Source organism: Lontra canadensis, unplaced genomic scaffold (assembly GCF_010015895.1).
Source record: "Lontra canadensis isolate GAN:19392208 unplaced genomic scaffold, GSC_riverotter_1.0 scaffold134, whole genome shotgun sequence".
Lineage (NCBI taxonomy): Eukaryota > Metazoa > Chordata > Mammalia > Carnivora > Mustelidae > Lontra > Lontra canadensis.
Window position 1 is genome coordinate 750,420 of NW_022631128.1, and position 10,574 is coordinate 760,993.

Here is a 10,574-nt window from a genome sequence, read left to right on the forward strand (position 1 = left end):
GAGTGTATTAAAATCAGCGCCACAGCCAGGTCACACAAAAAGAAATGATCCCCACCCTTTCTGACCTGCTTCCTACACTCCACTGTCATCTGTATGTCACAGACTTACCCTCCTCCCACTTCTGTGCCTTCATTCCTGTGTTTCCCTTCCCCTCTTCATCTTGCAGACGAAGGCAACCAAGGGCTCTGAGTCCTTCATTGTATCTTTGCATTCAATATGGAACCCTTCATGAGTTTGCGTGTCCTTCTTGTGCAGGGGTCATGCTAAATCTTCTATCATTCCAATTTTCGTACATGTGCTGCAGAAATGAGCACCCTTCATTGTATTTATTCTTTTTTTAAATACTCTTTGAAATATAACTGAAATATACAACATCGTGTCAGTTTAAGGGGTACAACATGTTGATTTGATGCATTTATATACTGCAGTATGATTACTACTGTGGTGTTAGCTAACACCTCTACCCACATAATTATCCTTTCTTTTCTGCAGTGAGGACAATTGGGATCTAGTCTGTTAGCCACGTTGAAGTTTATAATATTGCTGACTGTCATCACTGTGCTATGCCGGCCCTTCATTTTCGAGGCCAGACTCTAACCCTGGGCTTCTGGAAGACTCTGACCCTGGTGTTTTTTTGTTTTGTTTTCTACAGGGAAATGCATCATATCTTCTACCAATTCCCAGTAGATGCCAGTGGCTGGGCCCAAAGGTCCAACTAGGGCTTTTCCATGTGGGTGAATTCTCCCGACGTGGCCCCCTGCTGCCATCTGCTGGCTGTAGTCATCAATGCATCTATGGACCTGGGTCCCTATCCCAAGGGTTAGCTCTTTCTATCCCATCATTCACACTGGGATAAGACTTTCAACTACTTAGCTTTTCTTTCCCCCATATTTTCCCCTCTGTCCTGTTTTCAAAAGAAAGAACTTTTAGTGAACCTGTGTGCAGATTACACCATACTTTCACTTGCCTTGCCCAAATACAGAGAAAAAAAAAATCTCCTCTCCATACTTGGGCACTTCCATTTGCAAAGGGACAAAAGAAAAGTCCCAAAATGTCTAAAGTTCTCATTATCTCCCTGGAGGCTGTTATATTACATTCAAATAAGTTGGATTGTAGGTAATACATAAAATACCAGATGTTCTTTGATACTCAAAATGTTTCTAAAGTGTTTTGAAAACATTCCCACATAAAACAACATCGTTTGTTGTTAACACAGACGTAAAAATGAAATCTGCGTGGTTCAGTTGGTTAAGCATCTGCCTTTGGCTCAGGTTATGATCCCAGGGTCCTAGGATGGAGTCCCACATGGGGGTGGTCCTTGCTCAGCAGGGAGCCTGCTTCTCCCTCCGCCTGCTGCACTCTCTGCTTGTGCACGCTCTCTCTCTCTCTCTCTCCAAATAAATACATTTTTTAAGAAAATAAAATTTATACAAATAAAACAAGAATTAGTTTACAGACTTTTGGGTTATTTTGAAGTGAGGTGAGCCAAGAATGGAGAGTAGATTTTGTGTTTACAGATGAAACTAATTTGTTAGGCAAAAGTGAAAACTCATAAATGTTCAAGCCCACACACTGGAGGTAAAGGATTAAAATTCACTGTTGCTGGGGAGCCTCGGTGGCTCAGTGGGTTAAGCCTCTGTCTTCAGCTCAGGACATGATCTCAGGGTCCTGGGATCGAGCCCCACATCAGGATCTCTGCTCAGCAGGGAGCCTGCTTCCCCCTCCCACTCTGCCTGCCTCTCTGCCTACTTGTGATCTCTCTCTCTGTCAAATAAATAAATAAAAAATCTTAAAAAAAATAAAATGAAATTCACTGTTGCTGACTATATCTTTACACATTATTAAATGTTTCTTTCACCTCCCCTGCCCTGTCCCGGCTTCCTGCTTTGTCCACTTCACATTGGACTTATTGTCTCCAAACCCCATACACTACAGTCACCTGTCCTGTTACGAAGTCCTGTCATGACAGGTGTGGTCAGTGGCACTGGAAATACTATTGTTAAGGGTGATGTAAGAATTGAGAAGATAGGCGTCAAAGTTGATGGAAAAGCACAAGTCATGTTCTGGGAATTTAGCCTTGGGAAAGATAGTCGCTTTCTTGTGATTATGGAGAATCAGATTACACTGTGAACCGAGCAGTACAGAAGGAAGAAGCCAGATTTCAAATGGTGATGATTTCAGGATTTGCCCTGACCATAAAAGGTCTAATCTGAACAAACGGTGGCAATCTGTGGTGAATGAAGGTCTTCTAAGGGATCTGTCTTGGATCCTCATTTGTCTAACAGTTGACATGAATGGATAAAGAAGATATGGTATATACATACAACGGAATACTATGCAGCCATCAAAAGAAATGAAATCTTGCCATTTGCAACAATGTGGATAGAACTAGAGAGTATTATGCTGAGCGAAATAAGTCAATCAGAGAAAGACAATTATCATATGATCTCCCTGATATGAGGAATTTAAGAGGCAGAGTAGGGGGTTTGGGAGGTAGGGAAGGAAAAAAATGAAACAAGATGGGATCGGGAGGGAGACAAACCATAAGAGACTCTTAATCTCACAAAACAAACTGAGGGTTGTGGGGGCGGGTAGGGAGAGGGTGGTTGGGTTGTGGACATTGGGAAGGGTATGTGCTATGGTGAGTTCTCTGAAATTTATAAACCCAGCGACTCACAGACCTGTACCCCTGGGGCAAATAATATGTTATATGTTAATAAAAATAATTAAAGTAAAAATTAAATAAGTAACACTGCTATTAAAAAACAAGAAAACGCTGATCATTGTTTGAAAGAATGGGAGGAGCTGAAGCCGTAGACGAAGGGGAGTGGCTTTGGTCCCCTTGGTGGTCCCTGCATTCTGCTGCATTCTTCTCGGGTCAGAAGTAGAGGGGAGACATTACGCTCAGTTACAGGCAAGGGGTCAGTGAAATATCCACGGGTACGTGGAGACCTCTCTAAATTGAAGAAACAAGTGAAAGTTCCCTAACATTTAAGCTCTGCTGGGACCTAGAGCCTACCCACCCTTGTAAGAGGAGAGTCAAGCTAGAGACGTTGCCCTGAAAAGTGAGGAAAGGAGGTCTTTGGTCAACGTGATCATGAAAATGCTATCATAGGTTTGATCCTTTCCAGTGGTGGAGCTGGGCAGATCAGCCCACGCATTGTCACCTTTCTTGCCACAGGAGTCTGGGGATAGGAATGTTCAGTTGTTCTTACTGACACACATAGATGCCACCAGAGGAGAACATCCGTTAGTCGGCTGGATCGGTGGGAAACATCTCAGGAAATACTATCAGATCCTAACATGATGAAAACGATTATTAATCAAATTCGGTCTCACAAAAGCTCCAGTCATTGGTCAATGAGTTAACGGTGATTCTGAGCCCTTATCCTGTACTCTGCTTTAGTGTCCGTCCTCTCATGTACTCCTCGCAACAATCCCAGGAAATCTGTAGCTTCCCATACTGTCTCCATCATCGTCACCATCATCATTTAACATGATGGGAAAGTGAACATCGAGAACATTGACCACAAGGTTCCTGGGATTCGAACTCTGGCAGTCATGCCTTTAAACGCCGTGCTCTTTTGCCTTCTCAGGTCCCTATATTTACTTATAAAACTGTAAGAACGTTTTAAAAGTTTGTTGCAATAGTGAGTCACATGTGTGACTCATTTTGTGATAAGCATATATGATGTCGCTCTTGGTTACACACCCAGTACCTGTCCCTCGCCCAGCTTCTTGACTTTTTTTTTTTAAAGATTTTATTTATTTATTTTACAGAGAGAGATCACAAGCAGGCAGAGAGGCAGGCAGAGAGAGAGGAGGAAGCAGGCTCCCCGCTGAGCAGAGAGCCCGATGCGGGGCTCGATCCCAGGACCCTGAGATCATGACCTGACCCGAAGGCAGCGGCTTAACCCACTGAGCCACCCAGGCGCCCCAGCTTCTTGACTTTTATTTAGGTATCCTGCCTCTTGTTCTTCAGCCCATGTAATTTGTGTGATGGTGATCCAAGTTGAAGGGTGAGTCCTGAGAAGCCTAGGCCAGTTGTGCTAATCCTTTTGCTCTCTCCAGGGATGTAAAGTCCCCGCTTCAATCAAGCAACCCATCATTTCTCCCTGGAGACTGATTGTTCCAGAAGTGGGCTCATGACCCAATCTGATCTAAAAGGTGTCAAGTAGAGAGCATTTATTCCTTGGTTTGATTGAAGATTCTCTCTCTCTCTCTCTCTCTGCCCCCACCTCTGTTTCACTTTCTCTGTCTCTATCTTATGCTCACACATACACACAGAACTGTCAAACTGAGATTGCCCACTGCATTGACCATCCCAAAAAAGAACTAAAAAGCTGGACCTCTCTCAACTATTCCAATGGAAAGTTTTGCAGCGGTTCCAGAGAAAGAAAATTGCAACCCGAGACAATGCCAAAGTCACATACTCTTTTCCTTGCCCTAGAGCAGTTCCAATCTTGTTTTGAGATGCTTCCTGGGGCACGAGAGCTGTAGAAAGCTTTTAACCTCTATTTGAGTCATTTTCTTTGTTTTTCTGTGACACTACCTAGTTGTCCCAACATAATGTATTAAAGAGCCCATTCAGCAGAATTCCAAAGAAGGTGCAGGTGGGAACAGTCCACCTGGCCACTGGAGTGGAGGGAGAATTTTATTATTTTATCATTGACATTGCTTACAATCAATGATGCCTGATTATGATTTTTTTTAAAAAGCAGGTTGATTAAGTCAATCTTACTATTGTTTTTGGTTCTCTGTAACAAGCAACCCATGAGGGAGGTATCCCAGATCTCCGCCTGGCACCCCACTAAGTCCATCTCTTTTTCTACTGGTTCAAGATATCACTTTCATTATGTATTAATTTCCATTTCTGGATTTTTTTCTTCTATTCCATTGGTTTGTCTCTTGATATGCTAGTTTCACCCTTAAGGCTTTATGTTTTAATATCTTATGGTTCTGGAAAAAAATCTTATGGTTCTGGTCCCCTATTGTTGCTCTTCTTTGTTTTTTGACTTTGTTTTTGTTTTTTCAGATTTTTTAAGCATTTTTAAAAATTTAAATTCAACAAGCCAGCATAGAGTACATAATTCATTTTTGCTGTTGTGTTCAATGACTCATTAGTTGAGTATAACACTCAGTGTTCATCACCACACATGCCCTCTTTAATGCCCATCACCCAGGTACCCCAACCCCCCACCCAACTCCTTTTCTGCAACCCTCAGTTTGCTTCCCAGAGCCAAGAGTCTCTCATGGTTTTTCTCCCTCTCTAATTCCTTCCCATTCAGTTTTCGCTCCCTTTCACCTATGATCTTCTGTGTTATTCCTTATGTTCCACATATGAGTGAAACCATATGATAATTGTCTGTCTCTGCTTGACTTATTTCACTTAGCATAATCCCCTCCAGTCCGGTCCATGTTGATGTAAATGATGGGTATTCATCCTTTCTGATGGCCGAGTGATATTCCATTGTGTATATGGACCACATCTTCTTTTTTTTTTTTAAGATTTTATTTATTTACTTGACACAGAGAGATCACAAGTAGGCAGAGAGGCAGGCAGAGAGAGAGAAGGGGGGAAGCAGTCTCCCTGCTGAGCAGAGAGCCTGATGCAGGACTGGATCCCAGGACCCTGAGATCATGACCCGAGCCAAAGGCAGAGGCTTAACCTACTGAGCCACCCAGGTGCCCCGGACCACATCTTCTTTATCCATTCATCTGTTGAAGGACATTTCAGCTCCTTCCATAGTTTGGCTGTTGTGGACGTAGCTGCTATGAACTTTGGGGTGCAGGTGCCCCTTCTTTTATCTACATCTGTATCTTTAGGGTAAATACACCATAGTGCAATTGCTGAGTCATAGGGTAGCTCTATTTTTAACATCTTAAGGAACCTCCATACCATTTTCCAAAGTGGCAGCACCAGCTTGCATTCCCACCAACAGTGTAGGAGGGTTCCCCTTTCTCTGCATCCTCACCAACATATGTTGTTTCCTGACTGGTTAATTTTAGCTATTCTCAATGGTGTGCGGTGGTATCTCATTGTGGTTTTGATTTGTATTTCCTGATGTCAAGTGATGTGGAGCAGTTTTTCATGTGCCTGTTGGCCATTTGGATGTCTTCTTTGCAGAAATGTCTGTTCATGTCTTCTGTCTGTGTCTTGATCAGGTTATTTGTTCTTTGGGTGTTGAGTTTAAGAAGCTCTTTATAGATTTTGGACACTAGCCCTTTATCTGATATGTCATTTGCAAATATCTTCTCCCATTCTGTTGGTTGTCTTTTGGTTTTGTCAACTGTTTCCTTTGCTGTGCAAAAGCTTTTCATCTTGATGAAGTCCTGATAGTTCATTTTTGCTTTTGTTTCCCTTGCCTTTAGAGATGTATCTTGCAACTTGTTACAGCCAAGGTCAAAGAGGTTACTGCCTGCATTCTCCTCAGGGATTTTGATGGATTCTTGTCTCACATTTAGGTTTTTCTTTTTTTTTCCCCAGATTTTCTGGCTGCTTTTTACCATATGAATTTTGGGATCAACTTGTTTAATTCCAATCCTCAACTTCTTTATTTATAGTTTTTTTCTTGGGGTTTTTTTCTTTAGTTGATAATTGAGACATGTGGTTTCTTGGCTTTAATATAACTTTAACCAAGTTTAATTAGAATACTAGAAGCTGGGGCACCTGGGTGGTTCAGTTGCTTGAGAGTCTGACTCTTGGTTTTGGCTCGGGTCATAGTCTCAGGGTTCTGAGACTGGGGCCGAGTTGAGCTCCACACTTAGCATGAAGTCTGCTTAGTATTCTCTCTCTCTCTCTTTCCCTCTGTTCCTCCCTGCTGCATGTTCTCTCTCTCTCTCTCTCTCATAAATAAGTAAAAACTTTAAAAAAAATATTTGAAGGGGCACCTGAGTGGCTCAGTAGGTTAAGTGGCTGGCTCTTGGTTGTGGCTCAGGTCATAATCTCAGGGACATGAGATCGAGCCCCACATCAGACTCTGCACTCAGCTTGAGTCTGCTTAAGAAAGTCTCCCTCTCCTTCTGCCCCTCTCCCCACTTATCTCTCTCTGAAATAAATTTTAAAAGTCTTTGAAAAAATAAAAAAATATTTGAAGCTTATGGCCTTTTATTTGACATTACAGTCTTCTGCCAAGTTTGGGGGTAATTTCTCAATCATCGTACTTATTATGATTTAAAAATTTTAAATTTTAGTTGTCCTTTGAATAGGTACAAAATTCAAAAGGAACCAAATGATTTTTAGTGAAAAGTCTCCTTCCTACTCCTGTCTTCCAGACACCCAGTTCTCTTCCCATGAAGCAACATGCATTGCCAGCTTTTTTCAGAGATAGTCTATGCACATACAAACAAACATATGGATATTTTTTCTTTATTCTCTTTATATAAATGGCAGTGCACTCTATGCCCTGTTCTGCATATGCCTTTTGCCTTTTCCACCTACCAATAGCTTTAGAAAATCACTCCAAATTAGTACATAAAAAGCTGACTCCCCATTCCCATGGCTACACAGTATTTCATTGAATAAAGTTACCACAAAATACACAATTGCTGTTCATTCAGGTTGTTTAAAGATCCATTGCTATTGTATACTATATGATTTCATTTGTGTAGAAGTCTAAATATTTCAAGATAATATTTATTTAAAGATTTTCTTTCTTTATTACTGAGAAAGAGAGAGAGAGCACTTGTGAGTACATGTGCGAGCAAGGGAGGTGGGGCAGAGGGAGGAGGGGAGAATCTTTAGCAGGCTCCATGCCCAGTGCAGAGCCTGATGCAGGGCTCGATCTCATGACCCTGTTATCATGACCTGAGCCAAAATCAAGAATTGGATGCAAAAGCAAATAGGTGGTTGCTTGGGGATGGGAGACAGAAATAAGGGGATGTGATGTCCATTGAAATTCATGGAATTGTCTACTTTGGATGAGTATAGTTTATTGTACCTAAATTACATTCCAATAAAGTTGCTTTTAACAAATCTATTGCTACTACAAGTAATGCTGTAATAAAGAATCTTCACATATGTGTTCATTCTTTCCATCTCCAGCTGTATTCTCAATTACTCATTAAAATTTCACAGTATTTAATTGTTTTCCTTCTGAAAAGAATGATTTTGGTACAGAATCCACAAAGCTACTCATTTATTTAGCTGTCCATTTAGTTTTTGTCCATCTCTCTTACCTTACTCCCTGCCTTCAGGAGATATCAGGGCCCTTGTCTGTTTCACTCACTACCTTATCCTTGGAGCACAGAATGGTGGTTGCACAAAGCAGGTGTTCAATAAAATACCTGTTGAAGGAAAGAGCATTAAAATGTATATTTTCAGCTTTACACCTAGGGATTCTGATTCAATGTGTCTGTGATAGGTTTGGGGAATCTCTATTTTTAACAAGCTCCTCCAGGCAAATCTGGTCGTCAACCAGGTGAAGAACAGTGCTTTAATTCTGGCCACCCAACTTGTCGTCCAGGTCACTGCAGGACCCTTCTTCCTCCTTCCTGCAAGCAGCACCCCTTCTTAAAACACTGCAGTGTTGGGGCACCTGGGTGGCTCAGTCGTTGAAGCATCTGCCTTCAGCTCAGATCATGATCTCAGGGTCCTGGGATCAAGCCCCCATCAGGCTCCCTGCTCTGTGGGGAATCTGCTTCTCCTTCTCCCTCTGCCCTCCATCCCACTCCTGCTCTCCCTCCCTCTTTCTTTCTCTCTCTCAAATAAAGAAATAAAATCTTAAAAAAAAACAAAACACAGCAGTGTTGTGGTTGACTGTTTCCCAAGATGACCACAACAATTCCTTCCATCCTGAATGCCTGGTTTCAATGCAATTTTTCAACTCCACCCATCAAGAGGGGAAGCACACTTCTCTCCCCTTAAATCTTGTCTGGTTTTGTAACTTGCTTTGACCAATAGAATGTGAAACAAATGGTACTGTGACGGTTCAAGGCCTAGGCCTTAAGAGGACTTGAAGTCTTCAGTTTTGCCCTTTTGGAAGCTATATGGTGGAGAATGGAGGCATCCAGCCGTAGCCTCCACCAAGGTCCCAGACATGCGAGCAAGTGAGGCCATCTGGGATCCTTCAGCCTTTGTGGGACTGCCAGCTGACACCAGGCAGAGAGGAGTCTTGCCCAAATTCCTAACCAACAGAATCATGAGCAATTAAATGGTACTTGTATTAAGCCCCTAAATGACCTCAGGATAAAGTCCTAAATCCTTAAAGGGCTTGATAGGTTATCTCTCTAAAGTCACCTCCTGCTAACACTCCCCAGTCCAGAAAATCTTACCTAAGCCCCTAGGCTTCAGATGCTGTTTTACTGTGCACTTGACATTGGAGTTAAGATAGCCCTGGCATTGTCCAAATTGCATGACTCTGGTTAAGTTACCAAAACTCTCTTGGTTTTATCTTTCTCATGTTTGAAACAGGAATAATAGTAAAACTTAGCTCACAAGGCACAAGACCGTAGTGGGAATTCCCCAAGAGGATGCATGACGAGAATTTAAGATCGCGCCTAGCACATAGACAGCACACAGTCAGTGGTAGTGGTAGTGGAAAAATAATAATTACTATTATTATACTGTCTTGTAATTGTTTGTTTATGCTTTTCCTATTGAAGGTAGTCTCTGTGAGAAGAGCAGAGACCATACTCTGTCCATTCTTGTGACCCCAGTGTCAATAGATAATTGTTGGATACATGAATGGATGAATGAGTCAGCAAGAGAGTAAATAAACTTGCTTGTGGTGGGATATAAATGAACAGAACTGCTAACCACACATGGATTGGTGTCAACCTCTCATTCCTTAAGAACAGAACTTTGGGTATTAACAAACACTACAGCAGTAATCATTTTGCAATACACAAGTGTATCAAATCCACACGTTATACACCTTAAGCAGTATGTCAGTTATATCTCAATAAAACTGGAAAAAAAGGAAAGAAAAGAAAGAACAGTGCCTCGGGCATTCGTTAACTCCATTTACTATGAAAATGTGGTGAAGTCATCCCAGGACCCCGATGAGCTAGAATCACAGAAAGCATTGAACCCGATTCTTCGGTTATGGTTTTTTCGTTTTTGACTCCCCACCTCCCCCAAGATAAATGTTATAGTTGGGATCTCAGTTAATTGGTTTGTTTTTTGTTTTTCGTTTTTTGTTTTTCTGAAAGGGCCATCCGAATCTCTTAGTTCTGCTATTTCTAAGGGCTTTGTCTTTAATGTATATCATTTATTTGTTTGTAACAAATCGTACTGTTGTGATGGGGGGCCTTCCAGTGGGGTTTTTTTGTTTGTTTGTTTGTTTGTTTGTTTTTGCAGAGGAAAGACAATTATCTATTTACCATTCCCGCTTACACTTCTGCAAGTCTCTTCATTTTTATTTTTGACGACAAACATGAACAAGCGCCGGTAGTCAAGGAGATAGGATCATTACTGCCGTCTGAGAGCTGAAAACATTCAGATGTGTCACATTAGTAATTAATCTGCTGCATTATTTTTCCATCTTCTCTTCATACACAGTCCCTCGATGCCGTGGTTGTTAACAAGTAGTATAATTTATCCCTCAGAGGCCCTCAGAGTGACATAATTTTAT

General features: G+C 41.7%; 1 non-coding gene across 1 annotated transcript; it reads right to left on the reverse strand.

The window, feature by feature from the left end:
* Window positions 1-210: 210 nt before the first annotated feature.
* LOC116858334 lies at window positions 211-314 on the reverse strand. Its single transcript, XR_004380893.1, has one exon. It is a non-coding gene; the product is annotated as a U6 spliceosomal RNA (small nuclear RNA).
* Between the last annotated feature and the right edge of the window lie 10,260 nt (window positions 315-10,574).